Genomic DNA, 19,376 nt, shown 5'->3' with positions numbered 1-19,376 from the left:
ACATTGGAGTTTAAAAATTTGACACAAGGCAACATGACGGTGGAACAGTATGCAACTCTATTTATGGAATTAGGAAGATTTGCCCCTCATCTAATTGGTATAGAGACGATGTAGGACAGAAAATTCCAAGATGAACTACAACGATGGATCCAAAATCAAGTCGCATGTTTATAGATTGAGAACTTCCAAGAATTAGTTAACGTTGCTTCGATGGTAAAGGCCTAGTAGTGGAGTCTAATTTCTCAAGTCCACATGGATCAAAAAAGGGGAATGCCTTACTCTCCGAGAAAGAACATGGGAAAGAAGAAATTTCCCAATACCATGAACAAAGGAAAGGGGAAAGGAGTCGGGAATGTAGTACCCATTATGCCACCACCATGCCAAAGATGTGGATGAGGCATAGTAGTGAATGTCGATTCGCCACAGGAGCATGTTTCAAATGCAATCAGACTGGCCACATGATTCGAGGTTGTCCACAGAACACGCCTGGAGGATCAGCAACTCTATGAGTCAAAGGGAAGACCCCCATGAAGGCCAAAGTTTATGCTATCACACCAGGAGAGGTAGACTTGGAAACCAATAAGGCAATTGATGCCGTAGTGATCATTGGTAATATTTCCAACCCTACTTTTGTTGGTAGTGATAAGTGTGATTTTTATTACTCTTTTATTTATAGAAAGTGTCAGTTTTCCTTTAATTATATTGACTTTATTTTTTATTTTTCTATATTTTCTTGGATTTGAAGGAATAAGAAGATTTAGTGCAAAAGAAGAAGAGACTATGAATCCATATCGACGAGAGGCAACAAGATCTGAAGAAAGCTGAAGAGATTCAGGCCAGGAGATCCAAAGGTGAATAGACTTTCCTCTCTATAGGTGAGGAGACTTACTGCTCGGTAATTTATCATCCCAGTTAGGAGTCTTTCATCTTGATCAGGAACCTCACATCTTGGCCATTGGCTGAGTAGACCAGTTCTATTCAACACACACAACATCTACCCAGTGGCATCCACCCGAGATCAGAGCTTCACAAATCAAGCCACCTATCACTGAATCTTCCATTTTTGATAATCTCATTATTCTTGGGATACTTTTCTCTTTTCTTAACATTTATCTTTAGAAACTATTTTCCAGATTCTCAGGCTAGATTATAGTTGTAATTCTCGGATTCCATATTTCAAATTCAACATCTATTTAATCCCGACTGGTAGGATAAATAGGGGATCGGGGGAGTCAAATGTTTTTTTAGTCTAGAGTTCGACATCCAGTTCTTAGTTTAGTTATTATTCTTTAAAGAGGAGGCGGATCTGGAGAGCATAAGAGAGAGTCACATGATTCATCTACCGACTCCAACGAAGAACACTAATTTTATTTTATTTTTCTTTTCAATTTCATTATGAATTAATTTTATTTTCTAGGGCTTTGATATAGTCTGGCATTGAATACACGATCTCTATTCTAAGTTATTTTATTTTCAATATTTCCATGATTGAGTGTTTATTCCCTGTTATTAATGCTTGCAATTTTCTAGCAAGTTATTGTTTAATCTATTGAATTGCAATGAGACCGAGAGGTGATTTGTGATTAGAACTGTAAGATTAAGCACCATTAGTTGAGCAGAGATACTTTATCGCAATTAGTGTGATTTTGAAGAAAAAGCCAAAGAACTTTATGAGTCACCAATTAGTTAAATTCACATAGAGATATGAAGTTATTAGTTTGAGATATTTTTAATATTATTCAAGAGAAAATATTGAATAGTTAGTGGATTTTCATCATCAACTTGGAAAATTTGGAATTTTATAATGAGGAAAAATAAATTGTGTGGGATTTTTTAGGTGAAATCAAATGCTCTAGATATATTCTTAGTATCTTTACAATCTTAATTTTAATACTCTTTTCTCCAGTTTAATTTAGATAATCTATTATTTAAATTTTGGTTTTCCAAATAGTAATTAATTTAGTAAATTTCAGTACTCAATAGCATAATTAATCTCTGTGAGTTCGATATCCATTTTCTTTAAAACACTTTACTGCTTGTTACGATTCTGTGCACTTGTATCTTCATGCGAACAGGTAGCTTGTATTTGTTGAGAATTCTTGAGTAACCTTAGTTAGCCTTTTAGGTTAGGTTAAATTGATGCAACACGTGGCTTGTGCTTTGTTTGACTCTGGAGCATCGCAATCTTTTGTGTCTTATGATTGCATGCAAAGGTGTAAGTCGAGTGTGGAATCCTTGTCCCAAAAACTTTTAGTATCTATTCCAGACGGGAAGATAGTTGGATGCACCGGTATAGTTAAAGACTGTCCATTGGAAGTCGCGGGTTTAGCCTTAATTGCGGATTTGATCTTTTCTCATTTAATGGAATTTGATTTAATTTTAGGAATGGACTAGCTATCAAGGCACTATGCCAATATAGTATGCCAAAGGAGGGAGGTAATTATTGATTTACCTTCGAATGATAGAATATGTTACATGGGGGAAGTAATTAGATTATTTACGTCAATGGTAATGGCGGGATGTGTGATAAAAGTATGATGAAAGGAGCTACCACTTATCTTGTAGTTATAACTAGTTCGACAGAGGAGCCTAAAGGAGTTGAGGGAATTCCAGTGATAGAAGACTTTCCTAAAATTTTTGCTGATCATTTACTTGGATTACCCCCTAGATCAGGAAATGGAGTTTGTGATTGAGCTAGAGCCAGCAACGGCTCCAATCCACAAGGAACCTTATCATATGGCCCTGACAGAATTAAAAGTATTGAATATATAGATTGAGGAACTCCTTCAGAAGGGATTTATTTGCCCTAGTTCATCTTGTTGAGGTGCACCAGTCTTATTTGTGAAGAAGAATGATGGAACCATGAGAATGTGCACCGATTATCGGTATTTGAATAAAGTAACTATCAAGAATAAATATCATTTACCACAAATTGATGATCTATTGGATTAATTACAAGGAGCATCGGTATTTTCTAAGATAGATTTACGATCGGGTTATCATCAACTTAAGATTAAGGACCAAGATGTACCTAAGATGTACCTAATATGAATGCCCCAGCAGCAGTCATGGATTTAATGAATCGAATCTTTAGGTAGTGCTTAGATAGATTTGTGGTAGTGTTCATAGATGATATACTGATATATTCTCGAAGTGACAAGGAGCATAGGGAGCATTTGAAGATAGTGTTGGAGGCTTTGTAAGAGCACCAACTTTACACCAAACTAAGTTTGAGTCTTGGCTTCGAGAAGTGAAATTTTTAGGGCATGTCATTTCTAGCGAAGGAGTGGCTATAGACCCTACCAAGATAAAGGCTATGACAGAATAGCAGAGACTGACCAATGCCCACAAGATACGTAGTTTCCTTGGTTTGGCAGGATACTACCGAAGATTTGTTGAATGGTTTTCTAAACTCTCTAGTCCATTGGTGGAATTGACAAAGAAGAATGCCAAGTATGTTTGGCGTGGGGAATGTGAAAGGATGTTAACCACAGAACAAGTATTGGCTTTAGCGGAACCGCATAAGCCATATGTGGTTTACAGTGATTCCTCTGAGATGGGATTAGGATGCATGCTGATGCAAGAGGAACGACTCGTCACTACTGCCTTGCGATAACTCAAGGATCATGAGCAGAATTATTCTACTCATGACTTGGAGTTAGTTGCTATAGTCTTTGCATTAAAGATTTGGAGACATTATCTATATGGAGAGAAATGCGAGGCATACACAGATCATAAAAGTCTCAAGAACCTGTTTAGTCTGAAGAACTTGAATACGAGGAAAAGAAGATGGGTTGACATAATTAGTGACTATCAGTGTGAGACTAAGTATTATCCTAGAAAGACCAATGTAGTAGCAGATGTCCTTAGTCGCAAGACTCAGGTCGATATGCCATCACTATTGGTAGGAATGATGAACTTGTTGATCAGAAACCCACCAAGAGATGTTGTGTTGACAATAGTACAAGAGATTGTACCGTTAACCAAGGAAGAGATCATAGAAGGGTAAAGTGAGGATGATAAGCTGGAAAAGCTTCACCAAAGGATTTTAAGATCTGAAGGACCACAGCATTTTACGATTGGAAAATGTGGAATGCTATGTTACAAAGGAAGGAAAATAATTCCTAATGTCCCAGAACTGAAGGAGAAAATCTTGAGTGAAGCACATTGTATCCCTTATACTACTCATCTTGCTAGTATGAAGATGTATCAAGATCTGAATGGTTAGTTTTGGTGGGAAGGAATAAAAACGGATGTAGTGGAATTTGTTGCAAAGTGCTCAGTTTGCCAACTAGTGAAGGCTGAACATCAAAGGCCAGTTGGAGAATTGCAACCACTATCGATCCTAAAGTGGAAGTGGGAAGATGTGTGTATGGATTTGATGATAGGTTTGCCAAGAACGACTTCATGGAAGAACTCAACTTGTGTCATAATTGACAGGCTGATGAAGAGTGCACATTTTCTGCCCAAAGCTAATGCCAACTTTATGGATAAGCTCTCTCGAATTTATATTAAAGAGGTAGTTCGATTGCATGGAGTACCTTAGTCCATAGTGCAATAGCCCACTAGAAATTCATTCTTGGAATTTGTACTGACATTAGGAATCTCTTGAAAACCCCATAAGTTTTCACAAATCGACTAATCGCACAGGCTTTAGACTGTCAACATAGTCAGTGTTATCACTCACTATGGTGCCATAAATGTGATTTTAATTCTTTGAGGTAGTTAGAAGTGTCATAATGCATTATACTCTATGCCACTAGACTCAGTTGATTATTTAAGATTTTATAGCGCAATAATTCATTTTCATAATTTCGGACGAAACGCCTGTTTGAAACTATGAAATTATTTTTAGGGGCACTTCGGGGTTGAGTTTTGGTAAACGATTTTCATTTTAGGTTAATATGAATATTTAGGATTTTTTAGTAGTAAGTTTATTACACATTTTTTTGGAGTAAATAGTAACTTTGATAAGAGTACTAAGTGCAGTATTTTCAAAATCATAGTGTGGAATGTCCAAATTAGGTTAGAGAAGTTTTATTTGGACACTTGACAAGATCTTTGCCATACATAGTGAATAGTATTAGACACTTGACACAAAGAGGAATCATTAGATGGATTTGTCATGGAAGTCAAGGTGTGAGATCATGCCACCTAAGCAAAACTATTTTTCATCTGATCAACCAAATTGTTGGAATCCAATTGAAACCCGAAAAGCTTGGTTGAAAACTGAAACCCTAAACGGTTTCTCTAAACCCGAAAGTTGGCCTCTAAGCCCCTTTTGATCCGATTTCTAACATTGTGTTTAATCACTTGATTAAATCACTTTCACATGCTATTAATTCATCAAATTCTTGTTATAACATCATTATCCAACCTTTTAAACCTTGAAAATTTGATTGGGACAAAAAAAATTAGATTTGGGCTTGATAGTATCTCAAACCCTAACCAAACCCCCTTCAAACCCCAAATTGAAGCCCACTTGGTTGAGGCCCACGAATTTGGCCACCTTGGCAAAGCTTCCTGAAGAAATTTCCTCTCCCATATGGCAGATCATCCACTACCCTTGGCTATACCCAACAATGCCTTGATGTGAAGGAGAAATCCACTTCATCAACCTCTGTACCTCACCACTTCTGCAGGCAGTCCTTTGCCTCTCACTATTCTCAACTTTATGTCACATAGCCACCTCCAATCAAGGGTCATTCAAGCTCATATCTCCCCCTCCAGAAGTCTAGAGTCGTGTAAGACACATTTCACTCTATTTCATCACTTCTTCACCCCATTCTTAGAGAGAAACGCAAAAGAGCTCTCTCGGGCAGATTTTTTGGTATTTTTGCGTGGAGATTTTTGACACTTTTTAGGTATTTTCACATGATGAGTCCCTACAAAATTTGTTCTTCTTTGAGTATAGTTTACATAGATATAATATTCGTCTCATTTTATGGTCCTTTGGTTGGTCAAAAGTATTTTTAACCATGAAAAAGTCATTCTAGGTGTAAAACTGGAGAGTATATTATGTTTTGGAATTTTTGACCAAGCTAATGAACATATCTTGATCCAAAACTTTTATGGATTGTTGTTAGCATGTTTTTATGAGTGTTCATTGAGGTTTTGTTGCATGACTAAAGCTTTTGATGATAGATTTTCTTAGATCTAGAAACTTGAAAACTGGAAGTGGAAAAACAGTTTTTATTTAGAGAAAGTTTGAATATTTCATGGTTTGATCTTACTCTAAAAGCTTTGATATTTTTATATGATGATCCTAAGTCTCTTATTTTCATGTTAGGATGTTAGTTTGAAGATATTTAGTATTAGTTTCAAAGATATGGTTTTTCTATGCAAGAGGATTTCAGTTAAGCCTAAGATTTGATGTTTTTGGATTAGATCCATGTTTTATTGACTTTTAGCCATGTGATGAATTCCTAAAAATGTTTTGATTTAGGGTCAAAACATCTATAGAAGAGACAGGTGTATTTTGGGATGATGTTATGTGTTTTCAATTTGGGGTCTGGAGGTTGATTAATACTAATTTCTGTCATCAATCAATAGATGTATTTTTACGGAATATTGATTTTTGATTAGGGCAGCGATGGCCAACTGAGGAATGAGTGGAGATTTGTGATTTTTGAAGGTATATTATTTTCTATGGAAATGTGATAAAGGTTTTCTTGTAATTAGGTGTGGATTGAGCTTGTACTTGATGATATTAATTTATGAGGATATAACCTTAATGTATTTTGACGAGTTATCAGAATGCGTGCGAAAGCATGATTTTTGGAGATATTTAGAAATTCAAATTTTGTATTGATTTTGAGAAATTAGTAGTGATTCAAAGTTTTAATGGGAGATTAATCTTTTGGTCGTGCAAATTTTGGTTATTGATGGTTAACTTTGGAAGTGGCTATTAGGTTACCAAGTTGGAATAGGATGAAAGTTTGGAAGGTAAAGCAAAGACGTTGATATTAGCAATTTATGGTGTGAAGATTATAACTATTGGAATTTTTTGGGAGTTGTCGATGATATGTATCTCTCAATTATGTTCGGAGTTGTATCCTGTATCTTATTTTGGCGCTGATGTTTGACCTCACAAATTTCGAGAACGAAATTTCTTTTTAAGGGGGGGAGGATGTGACATCCCGTTTTTACGTATATTTTCACTGAAGGAGTATTTTAATTTAATTAATATATTGGTACTTTTATTTTAATTTATTTTATTTTAATTGATTTTATTTTAGTTTGATGTGGTGTTTAATTTATTTCAGTCGTTTTATAGTTTTTAAAATTGTTTTCGTCAGATCAGTTTTTGGACTCTAGATGTGAGGATTGGACCTCATTTCTTTTCTCCATATTTTCTTTTCTCTTTTTTTTTTTCCTTTTTTCCTTTTTTTTCTTTCTCTTTTCTTTCTTTTCTTCCTTCTTTCTTTTCTTTCTTCTTCTTTTTCCTTTTCTCCCCCCGTGCGCTACGTCCGCTCCCTCTCTCTTCACTAACGTCGTCCAACTTTGGCCGCCGTCCTGCCGCTGTGCAGTGCACTGCCCCACCGGTTGACTCCCCTCTGGCCAGTGATCACCTCCCTCAATTTTCAAGCCAACCCGTGCAACCGTTAGCCACCACGCACGGCTGGAAGTCACGACACCTTCTCTCCCTCTCTCTGTCGCCGGTTGCTTCCTCAGTCCAGAACCGCCGCTTGCCGGTGACGTGGCTAACACCACCCATCCACAACTTCCCCCTCTGGCAGACACACCTCCCCACCAAACCTCACCTCCATCCGAGCCGCCGTTTGCTGCCTAGAACCCATCTAAACCGCACGGTTTTTGGCCATTTCCACCGCCGTCGCTCCACCTCCGGCCACCATCTCTTCACCACTTCATCACCTACCTCTTGTCGTCCTAACCCACCCATTTTCGGCCCCGATCCGTTGCCGGAGCAGCTCCCACGAGCTCAACTCCGATTTGCCCTTTTTTCGCTTCCACCGCCATTTCCACCGCCACCCACGGCCAAAACTCACTTCCATTAGCTTCATAAACATCTCTAGGCCATTCCCTATCAATTTCAAGTCTCGGTTTGTCCGCATTTGAAAGTGGGTATTTTACAACCCATGGCCACAGCGTATTTTACACTGTTACGTTGCTTTTTCTCTGCCATTTGCAACGCCGTGATCCTTCAAAAAATGCCTTATAGCGCTGTAAGTATTTTTCAAACTTGCTTGAAGATTTAAATGTAACAAATAATTGTGATTGGTTGGTTGCCGAACTGAGTCCGAGGAGTCGGGGGTCGGATGGATTTAAGGATGGAGCTATTTATATTTGGTTGTTGTTGATATATCTTGGAGATATTTGTGCCTTAATGTTTTCATTGTATAGTGCATGCATGTTCATGTTTAAAAAGGGAAAACCGGGTTTTCGTATAGTTGCATGCATGTACATGTGTTTGTAAAATGAAAACTGGGCTTGTAAGCAAGAAATGATTTATGGTATATGTGAACGGTTGGATTAACTGGTTTGAGTCAGAGGCACTTGTAGGAATGGTGGTAAGCAAGGACGATGGTAGAATCCCGCCTGAGGTTCCTGTCTACGGTGCACGCGGCGTAGGGATGGTGGTAAGCAGGGACGGTAGTAGAATCTCGCCTGTGATTCCCACCTACGGTGCACGCGTGGAGACGGTGGTGAGCAGGGATGGTGGTAGAGTCCTGCCTACGATTCCCGCCTGCAGTGCTCTGATGGTCTGGTTTTTGGGCCATTATCGGGGATAATGGCGAGGTTATGTTTAAAGGATATGTTTTGGGCCAAAATGGGATTTTGACATGCGTGGAAAAATGTGGTTTTATGGGCTATGTGCATTTGCATTCTTTCATGCATATTGTTTGAGTTTAATATGTTTTTATCTTGTGACGTTTGGATCTTTACTTACCTGCGGCACCATTTTGGTACCGTAGATTTTGATGCAGAGGTCGAGGAGAAGGATGAGGTTGAGCCCGAGGAGGCGGCTCCGCCTAAGTATTGATTTGAAGTTTTATGCATTGTAGTTTAGTTTGAAACGATATTTGAGGCTTGTAATATTTTATTATGTATGTTTTGAACGGGTTCATATTAAACATAGAAAAAAATTCCGGTACTTAGTTACAAGACTTTATTTATCCGCTGCGTGTTTTTGTTGTACACTTGTTGCATGTACACACTCTTGGCACTTGGCGATAGGGTGGTGATCCGTGTTGTCATCATCCTGACGTCTCGATTTCCACGTGTCCGTACGTGGGATATGGGGGCGTCACAAATTTAGTATATGTGAATAGTTATGGATAAGTAGTGAAGTTTAGGATTAGTATTCTGGTACTTTATGTATTGCTCAAAGAAAACAAAAAATTATCCGTTGCGAATATTGCATATTATTATATGCATGCTAGGTGTGTTGCATCTTTAATTGTTATGAACAGTAGAATGTAACATTGTGTTGCATGTCTCGAAATTTCAGAGTCCGTTCAATTCCAAGCAAAATCTGAGGGTGTCACAAAGTAGAAGTGGGGAACTCTTTTTGCAAAAAGAAAAATAAATATTATTTTTCCATCAACCAAACACACTCTTTCTCTCATGGAAATTTTATTTTTTTCTTTCTTCATTTAATACTTAGCATGAAACAAAGAAATTGAATTTAATGATTCAACTTTTATAAAATAGATATAAATAGAAAAGTTAGTATGGGATGGATTAGGAGGCCAATTCTAAAATTAAAAAGACCAAAAAGCGAGAGAGCTAATTATAGTCTCTTTTAATTGAGTGAAAAATTAAAATCCCTTGGAGATGAGATAGGATCAGGTTCTAAATTAAAAAGCCTTAAGGCATGCTTGGAAAGTGAGATGATCTCTCATCTTAAAATTTCTCATAATTTTATTTCCAAACATCACTCAAATACAAAAATTTTTTATCTTTAAATTTTCAACTTTTTAACTTTTTTATCTAATAATTACCTAACCATTACAAATATTTCTAAATTCCTAAATAAAGCACAAAAAGCGATACTACTTTTATAAATTTTAAAACAAAAATTATATTCTAACTAGGGTTGTTCATGCGGGCCTAATTTTATCCGGCCCGGCCCGGAATCTGATTATACCGGATTTCGATTCCGGTTTTTGGCCCAGGTCAAATCCGGGCCAGAAACCGGATTGAGAAAATCGGATTAATCCGGTCCGGGTACCTCATTTTAAATCCGGGACCCGGGTTTAAAATCTGGTACCCGTTTATAAACTGAAAAAAAAAAAAAAAAAGGAACCCTAATTCTACCCCTCCCCCCCATTTCAGATCGATCTCTCTCTCTCTCTCTCTGCGATGTGAAGTGGGTCTCTCCCTCCCCCAGTTTCCTCTCTCGCGCCAAACCGTCTCCTACCTCTCTCATGCCGAACCCTTTCTCAGTCTCTCCGAAACCATAGCCATCGTCCCTCTTTGAGTCTCTCCGAAACTCTAGCTTCTTCATCCTCGTGCCTCATCATCATCCTCGTGCCGATATATGTAAGTAGATGCTTCTATAATGTGTTTGTTTAGCTTAGACTACCGATAGGATTCGGGTTTATTTTCTTCTCTTTTTTTTTTCTTCTCTGCCGATAGCATTAAGGGATTTTTCTTCTTATATGTTGCCTTTTTTTTTTTCCATCTGTTTGGGTTTTCTAGAAATAGAGGTACCAGATGTATGGCTTTGGTACATGTAGTATTATTTATTTTTTGTCTCTGCTCATTTGGGTTTTCTAGAAATAGAGGTACCAAATTTTATATTGGCTTTACTTGAAAAATGCATCATTTTCAGTCCCAGTTTATGATCTCTGTCATGATTGTAATTTGGATTTGTGACGGTGGCAGAGTAGATATGACATGATGAGTGAGAGCCATGGACTTTTTTGTAGTGTCGTAATTGACTTAGGGAAGCAGTAAATAGAATCTTTCATGCTTGCTAGGACCAATTCATTGGTGGGTACTGTAAAATTGTTAGGGTTTAGTGTTTGGAAAGATGCAACAAACGGCTTAGGATTTAGGGTTGACATCTCTATAAAAGAAGCCAAATTCAGAAGCTGTTCTGGTGCTGTGGACAGCGCCCCAAAACGGTGTTTTTGTGGTTGGTTGTCTCTTTTTTCAAGCTCGTTTTTGATAGGTTGGAAGGGGAAAGAGAAAGGATAAGAGTTAGAAGATAGTATTTTAAGCATATAGAGGTAATTATCTTCGGATCTAAGATCTTATGTCTCCCTCAACACCAGTCCACTTCACTTTTACCTAGCCTACAAGTTTCATCTTTGAACCTCTCTGTTCATTATCAATCATGTCACACAATCTTTAGCATTTCGTTATAGAATAAACAAAATGAGAAGATACCATAAAAATTTAACTTTCTTCATGGTTGGGAACTTCCATCTTTTTCTTCTTTTTGTGATATCCTTAGTGGTATTTGATCTTCTTGCCTCTATAGGTTTCTCCTTGCACACTGGGCATCACACCACCCTTGGTTTGATAGGTTCGGCTTAGATCACATAATCAATTTGTAGTTTCCATCAAGTTGTTCCAGAATTCAAAAAGCGTCTTCCATTGGCTGTTTGTCAATCTCATTTGCACATTGACATCATTATTTAGGCACGAGATTATGTTGTACTTCTCTTTTGCACATTGACATCATTATATCAATGGAAATAGTTATGTGATGATGGATCAGCAGATTAGTATGGGCATCTTTCATTCTCATGAATCCTGCAGTAGAGGATACATTGTTGAAAATAGTTCTCAAGCATGTTTTTCTTGCTAACATTACATGGAAATTGCGGAGATTGTGACATGATTTGTAATTGTAGTCTATGATTGGTGATGGGAGTTAGAGATGATTAATTCTGGATAACTTGAGCACACAGTCTTGGTCAGTACCATAGACACTCTTTGGCTTCCAGTTACTGATGCCTCTGCAGATTTTTGTTGTTTTGAATGCTGGACTGGAAGTTTGGGCGGTATAGTATTACTGACTACTGAGATTTGGAATGGCTGTACCATGCCTTGGGTTGTGAGTGTAGGGAAAGCAGTAGCCAAACTTCTGATGTTGTTGGTTTCTATGGGAGCTCAAGCTCATATTTTTTAGTTCGCTTTTCGATTGGATGAAAGTTTTGGCAGATTATCTTTTTCTGGATTGCAACTCCTTGGGTTTTACCGTTTTATACCCGTGCACTATAGACATGCCTTTTCTATTTTCTTTTCTGTTTCATGCTATCTTTACTACTAACAAGATCGCTTAATGTTTTCTTAATAAGCAATTAGATCTCTAAATGCTGGGGCCTGGGAAGTGTATAACATGGCAAACTAGCATTTCTTGTGTTTGCTTGTTATTGTTGTGTTTTAATTAGTGCTTTGAGAAGCACAATGGCAACCGATTAGGCTTTGAAGGAACATGTGAACATTGGGCTTGAAAAACATTTAGCATGCTTGCGCATATATATTTGCCTTATGAGCTAAGTTCGTAGGACTTCTTGTTTCTCTGTTGATAGCTTTGAGCTAAGTTCCATGAATAATTTGTCTTGTGATTAGTTGGGTACCATAGCGCTATTAGGTTGTACTGATGTTTCAAGATGCACTAAGATATATGTTCAATTTGGATGTGTGACTGATTGATGAACTCCATTATGATTTATGACCTACATGTCATAAATAATAGTTGTTAGAGCTTTCATTGGTGTTGAAGACATGACGTACCAGTTTTTTTAATCATTGTCAAGTGTCTAAACATGCAGGATGGAGATTTTTGCAGGCTCACTTTCAATAGATTACTTGAAGTTGCTACTTGGTGTGAGATTAAATCATTGATAGAAGACCACGCCAATGATGTTGTAGTTCATATTTTGTATTTTGTAATGTAACGTGTAAATAACAAAATAATGTAATATTTAGTTGGCTTGTATGCATTTTATTTTTTCATTTTTATATATTTTTATTAATATGGAAAATGTTAGTATTATGTTTTTTAGTGATTTAGAAAAGCTTTCCACATAATATAGGCTTTTATAAAAAAGTATGATTTTCAATAATTTTTTTAATTTTTAAATAAATATAGCAGAATTATGCTTTGCAACATTTTTTTATAAATATGGGTTTTTATTAATATTAGATTAAATGTTTGAAGAAAAAAATACTAGGCTTTTATTTTTTAAAAAATAAGCTTTAAAAACTTACTTCTATAAGAGGGAGAAATAGGGAAAGAGGTGGGGGGGGGGGGGGGGGGGGGGGGGGAAATCCGGTATCCGGAAAAAAATCTGGGTTTTTGAAATCTGGATTCACCCAGGTTTCGGCCCAGGTCCAATACCGTGTATACTTAGGCCGAAATCCAGACCGGTTTTAACATCCTAGTTCCGGGCCGGGTATATCCAGATTTCCGGTCCGAAACCCGGATGAACAGTCCTAATTCTGACAATATTTTAAATCAATTTTTTTTCTCTCATTTCCAAAATCTAGTAAAACATTTTAACTCAAATAATTTCACTACTTTTCATAAAATTCTTTTTTCATCTCACTTCTCAAGTGAGGTCTTAGAGTTTAAAACAAAGATAATTAACTCGATATCTAGCAGCAGTACCTTTGAGCATTAGTAAAATAGATAAACATTAATATTTGATAAAATAAAGAAAAGAAAAGAAAATTCAACTTTTTTATTTATAAGCATTCACATCCGTTTTCCTATAAGTTTTTGAGGCTATGTTTGGTTACTCAACTCATCTCATCTAATCATTACAATTTTCACAACTTCCAACACAAAATAGAATAAAAATTTTAACTTTTTCAAATTATAAAATAATAATAATATTAAAAAATAATATTCAAATAATATTTTATTCAACTTTTATCACAACCAAACTCAACTCAATATCCAAACCAGCTTACACACTTCTTAAAACTTTTTCTTAAATTTTACCCATCTTTAGAGCTTTCACATTTGGTTCCCAATAATTTTTCCAAAAATTTGGTTATAAATCACACTTCATATAATTTTCTTTTAAATTTTACTCATCTTTCAAAAACTCTCACACATCTCATTTTCTATATTTTCTCTATTCTATTAAAATAATTTATGTCTATTCTTTCTTTATAATTTTCTTCTCTCACTTCCTTTTATATTCTTTCTTTATATTCTATTAAAATATAAGTTTGGAAAAAAAATAATAATTTGGACAGCAACCGTACACATCCTAAAATCAAAACTTCATTTAGGGAATTGGATGTAAATGAGTTTACTTCACTTTTCATGTTTTTTTTTTCCCTATAATTTGGCTAAAGATCATTTTCTATCATTTCTCTATTATATTAAAATAAGAAAAAAATCTATTCATTTTAATTCTCATCATTCTCTCGTCATCATATGATATGGCATTAAATGATAAGTTTACAAATGAAATATAATAAATAATCTTTAATCATCAAATGTCAAATCATAGGATGATGGAAGGATTATGAGAATTAGGATGATGAATAGCATTACTCTTAAAATAATATTTCTCTATTCTTTCTTTATTATTTTTTTCTCACTTTCATTTATAAACTTAACTACTATCTGTACATCTTTAACTACTAATTTTTTTTGTCTTTCAGGGAAAGATCAAAAGAAAATTTTTTAACTTTTTTTTTTTAACATTTTCGTAATTATTTAATTATTTTTTACTCATGTTTTTGATTTTTCATCTATAACGGTTTTTTTAACAACTTATCTCTAAACAATAATACTTTGAAAATACGATGAGCCAAGCAGAGAGAGAGAGAGAGAGAGATAGAGAGAGAGAGAGAGAGAGAGAGAGAGAGAGAGAGAGATTTCAATATCCCAATTAAATACGAAGGAGCCGTTGGCCATATTCTAAGAATGAAGCCATGGCACGTTGAACAATAGCATGGAAAGATAACTAATAACTAGTGCTATCAATTCTCCTCTAAATTCTCTCTGAGAGAGAAAATAGGTGGAGTGAGTACTCTTGGTGCTCGTGGAGTGACTAAGGAAAAGCTTCTCCTTAATTCTTGTAACTGAATTAAGGCGGGAAGGAATGGAGGACCTGGAAACTCGATGGGATCAATTCAGCTTGACTGAAGATGAGAATTCAGTCATAGAAGTGGACTCGATCGACTTGGAAGATGCTGCACAGAAGGAAGAAAGGAGGTTGGCTTGTAAGTTGTGGTCTGATCGTCGAGTGGGAAAAGAGGTGGTCAGATCGACTATGGCTAAGATCTGGAAGGTAAGTAGCTCATTTTCTTTCCAAGAAGTGAGTACAAACTTATTTGTGATTGTATTTGAGTGTAAAGAGGATGCACGACGTGTATTGAAGGGTAGGCCATGGCTATTCAATAGTTATGTCCTGGTCCTCAAGGTGTTTGATGGATTTACTCATCCGAAGCAAATGAATTTTGACAGTGAAGACTTTTGGATCCAATTGATCAATCTACCTCTTGTTTGTATGAACTGAGAGGTAGGGAAACAGATTGGAGATTCAATTGGTGTGGTTAAGGAGATTGATGAGTGGAGAGATGGATCTGGTTGGGAGGGCATTATGAGAGTCAAAGTTGAATTGAATTTAAAAAGAACTATTGCTCGTGGAAGAACTATGAATCTACTTGGAAAAAAATACTGGATTCCTCTAAGATATGAAAAACTGCCTAGAATGTGCTTTAATTGTGGAGTGATTGTTCACGGGGGAGAAGGATGTCCTAAGCCAGGTGTTGGTGCAAATGAAAAACAGTATGGAACTTGGCTTCGGGCTAGCAATCTGATGGGGAGAAGGAGTGGGATTCCAAGTGATGATAAATTCGGTTCTGGCTATGTTAATCATGAAGCTGAACATAGGGAGGGGAAAGGTTATAAAAAGAATGAGGGGGAAGGGGAGGATGAATCACATCCTGATAAATCTGAGCCAACAGGTAGTGATGAGGTGTGTGTTGCAAGTGAGGGGGTTATAGAGCAGAGTAAGCATGCTTTGAAGCCAGAACTGGAAGAAAAAAGGACTAGTATTCCAGTGGTCAATAAAGCAATTGATGAAATGACTGAGAAGCTGGAAAATGAAAAAAGTGAAGGAGGTTTGTGTATGTTAATGGCTAGTAATGAAAGGCCATCAGAGACACTGAATGATGTGGAGGTAAATGAGAGTGGTGGTGTATTAAACAAAGGAAGATGGAAAAGAAGGGCCAGGGTACTCAGAAACTCTGACAGGATTGTGGTGTCTTCTAAAGGCAAGCGTGGTCTACAATTGCTTGATGAGGATCCTGATTTGGAAGAAAACCAGGTGAAGAGAGGGAAGTATGAGGGGGACTATGGAGAGAATATGGTTGCTAAGGACTTGGCGGAGGCTGTTAACCAGCCCCACCAATCATTATGAAAATACTAAGTTGGAATTACCGAGGGCTTGGGAACCCTCGGACAATTCAAGACCTATACCTTTTGGTAAAGGAAAAGAAGCCCGAGATAGTCTTTCTCATGGAAACAAGGCTATTGACAAAGAAGTTTGAGTTTATAAAAAAGAAAATGGACTGTGAGGGTTGTTTTGTGGTGGATGCTAGAGGTAGTAGTGGGGGGCTGGCTTTGTTGTGGAAAAAGAATGTTAGTGTTGAAGTGACTAATTTCACTCAGCACCATATTAGTGTGATGGTGGGGCAGGATGTGTCAAAGACAAAATGGCTTTTGACTAGTTTCTATGCCCATCCCAAGACCTCAAAAAGGAAATCAACTTGGAACATGCTGTCAAGTCTGAAACCAGTGACTAATCAAGGATGGTGTGTGATTGGAGATTTCAATGAAATTGTAGCACAATCTGAGAAAGTGGGGGGGAAAGAAAGGCCAGAGGGACAAATGGATGAGTTTAGACATTGTTTGGAGGGTAACAACTTGTATGATTTGGGGTGGAGGGGAATGAAATTCACATGGTCCAATAAACATGCTGATGAGTCTTTTACTAAAGAGAGGCTTGACAGAGCAGTTGCCAATCCTCAATGGATGGATCTGTTTTCAGATAGGAGGGTGGAGACTTTGATTGCTAGGCAATCTGACCATAAGCCAATTTTGTTGATAATAAAGGAGGTTAATTGTTTTGCTGGTCCCAGAAGAAGATTATTTAGATTTGAAGCCAAATGGACTCTGGAGGAAGAGGGAAGAAATGTTGTTGAAGCTGCTTGGGCAAGAGATAATGCAGGCCAAACACCATTAAAAGAGGTCCAAGGAAAATTAAGAAGATGCAGGGGTGAACTAATTAAGTGGAACTCACTAAGAGTTTCTGAAGGGGAAAAGGAGATTTCAAAGCTGAGTGAGTTGCTGGAAAAAGAGCAGAAATGTGAAGGGGCCCATAATGCATTGATCATAAGAAGATTACAGAAGAAGCTTGGCTTACTTCTTGAAAAGGAAGATTTAAAATGGAAGCAAAGGGCAAAAAGAAATTGGTATAAACTTGGTGATAGAAATACCAAGTTTTTTCATGAGTGTGCTACTCAGAGAAAGAAGAAGAATTGTATTTCTGAAATTCAGGATGCAAATGGAGTAAGGGTGGCTGATCAAAAAGGCATTGAGGAGGTGTTCTCTCAGTATTTCAGAAACCTTTTCACTTCTTCAAATCCATCACCAGAAGATATTGAAGAGGGATTAAGAGGAGTTGAAAGGAGAGTTACTGATGCTATGAACTCAGAACTGCAGAAGGTCTTTGTATTGCTAGAAGTTGAAGCTGCACTTAAAGAAATGGGGCCCCTTAAGTCTCCTGGACCAGATGGTTATGGAGCCTGTTTTTACCAGACCTACTGGAGTGTCGTTGGGCAGGAGGTATGTCAAGCTGTCCTATCCTTTTTGAATGGCAAATGTGAACTTGATTGTAATATTAATTTTACTTATATTGCCTTAATACCTAAAGTTGAAAAACCTGCTGTAGCTAGTGAGTATCGTCCTATAAGCCTATGTAATGTGCTATACAAGATAGTGTCAAAAGTGCTAGCTAACAGATTGAAGAAGGTGCTGCCGGAAGTGATCTCAAAGAACCAAAGTGCATTCATCCCAAGCAGGCTCATTACAGACAATGTCATGGTTGCATATGAAACTTTGCATACCATGAAAACAAGGCAAAAAGGAAGGGTTGGAAGTATGGCTTTGAAGCTGGACATATCCAAAGCCTATGACAGAATTGAATGGGGGTTTTTGGAGGGGGTGATGAGGAAGCTAGGCTTTGGGGAAAAATGGATTAAATTGGTTATGGATTGTGTTACTTCAGTAACATATTCTGCCTTAGTAAATGGACAGCAAAGCAGTATTATAAAGCCATCAAGAGGAATTCGTCAAGGAGATCCTATTTCTCCTTATTTGTTCATCCTTTGTGCTGAGGGTCTGAGTTCACTTGTGGATATGGCTGAAAGAAATGGTGAAATAAAGGGGGTTGCTATAACCAGAGGAGGTATAAGAGTAAATCATTTACTCTTTGCTGATGATTCTGTCATCTATGGAAGAGCAAAACTGACAGAGTGGTACAAGATTCAAAAGCTGTTAGGCACATATGAAAGGGCCTCGGGTCAGTGTTTAAATAGACAAAAAACCACCATTTTCTTTAGCTCCAATACACCTATGGCTGTAAGAAGACAGATTCAGGAAGTGGCAGGGGTAGCTGTTTGTGGCAATTTTGAGAAGTATCTTGGTCTTCCTTCTATTGTAGGTAGATCAAGATATAATGCTTTCAAGCATTTAAAGGAGAGAGTTTGGTTGAAAGTAAATAACTGGAAGAATAAGTTCCTTTCACAGGCAGGGAAGGAAGTGCTGTTAAAAGCTGTGGTCCAAGCAATACCAACGTATTCTATGAGTGTTTTTCTACTCCCAAGGAAATTATGCAAAGAAATAACTGCTGTAATGGCAAGATTTTGGTGGAGTCATATGCAAAATGATAAAAGAGTCCATTGGAGGAGCTGGTCAAAGATGGGTGATGCTAAAGGTAGAGGGGGGTTGGGGTTTAGAGAGCTTGAATGTTTTAATAAAGCCATGTTGGCCAAGCAAGTATGGAGGATCCTGAATAATCCTCACTCTTTGGTGGCAAGAGTAATGCAAGAGAAGTATTTCAAGGGGAAGAGTGTTCTAGATGCTAAGTTGGGATACTCTCCATCTCTGATTTGGAGAAGCCTTTTTTCTTCTGTTGGATTGATAAAAGATGGCCTATCATGGAGGGTTGGAGATGGGAATGTGATAAAAATATGGAAAGACAGATGGGTACCTTCATCTTCTTTCCATTTACTGCAATCTCCTGTGGAAATGATTCCAGCTGAGGCAACTGTTAAGCAGTTAATTAAGGAAGGCAATGGTGAGTGGAATAAAGAGCTTATTAGAGAGATCTTCAACAAAGAAGAGGCTGAGGCCATTGGTAATATTC

This window comes from Carya illinoinensis, chromosome 11 (assembly GCF_018687715.1).
Source record: "Carya illinoinensis cultivar Pawnee chromosome 11, C.illinoinensisPawnee_v1, whole genome shotgun sequence".
Taxonomy (NCBI): domain Eukaryota; kingdom Viridiplantae; phylum Streptophyta; class Magnoliopsida; order Fagales; family Juglandaceae; genus Carya; species Carya illinoinensis.
Note: the sequence above shows the minus strand (reverse complement) of the source record.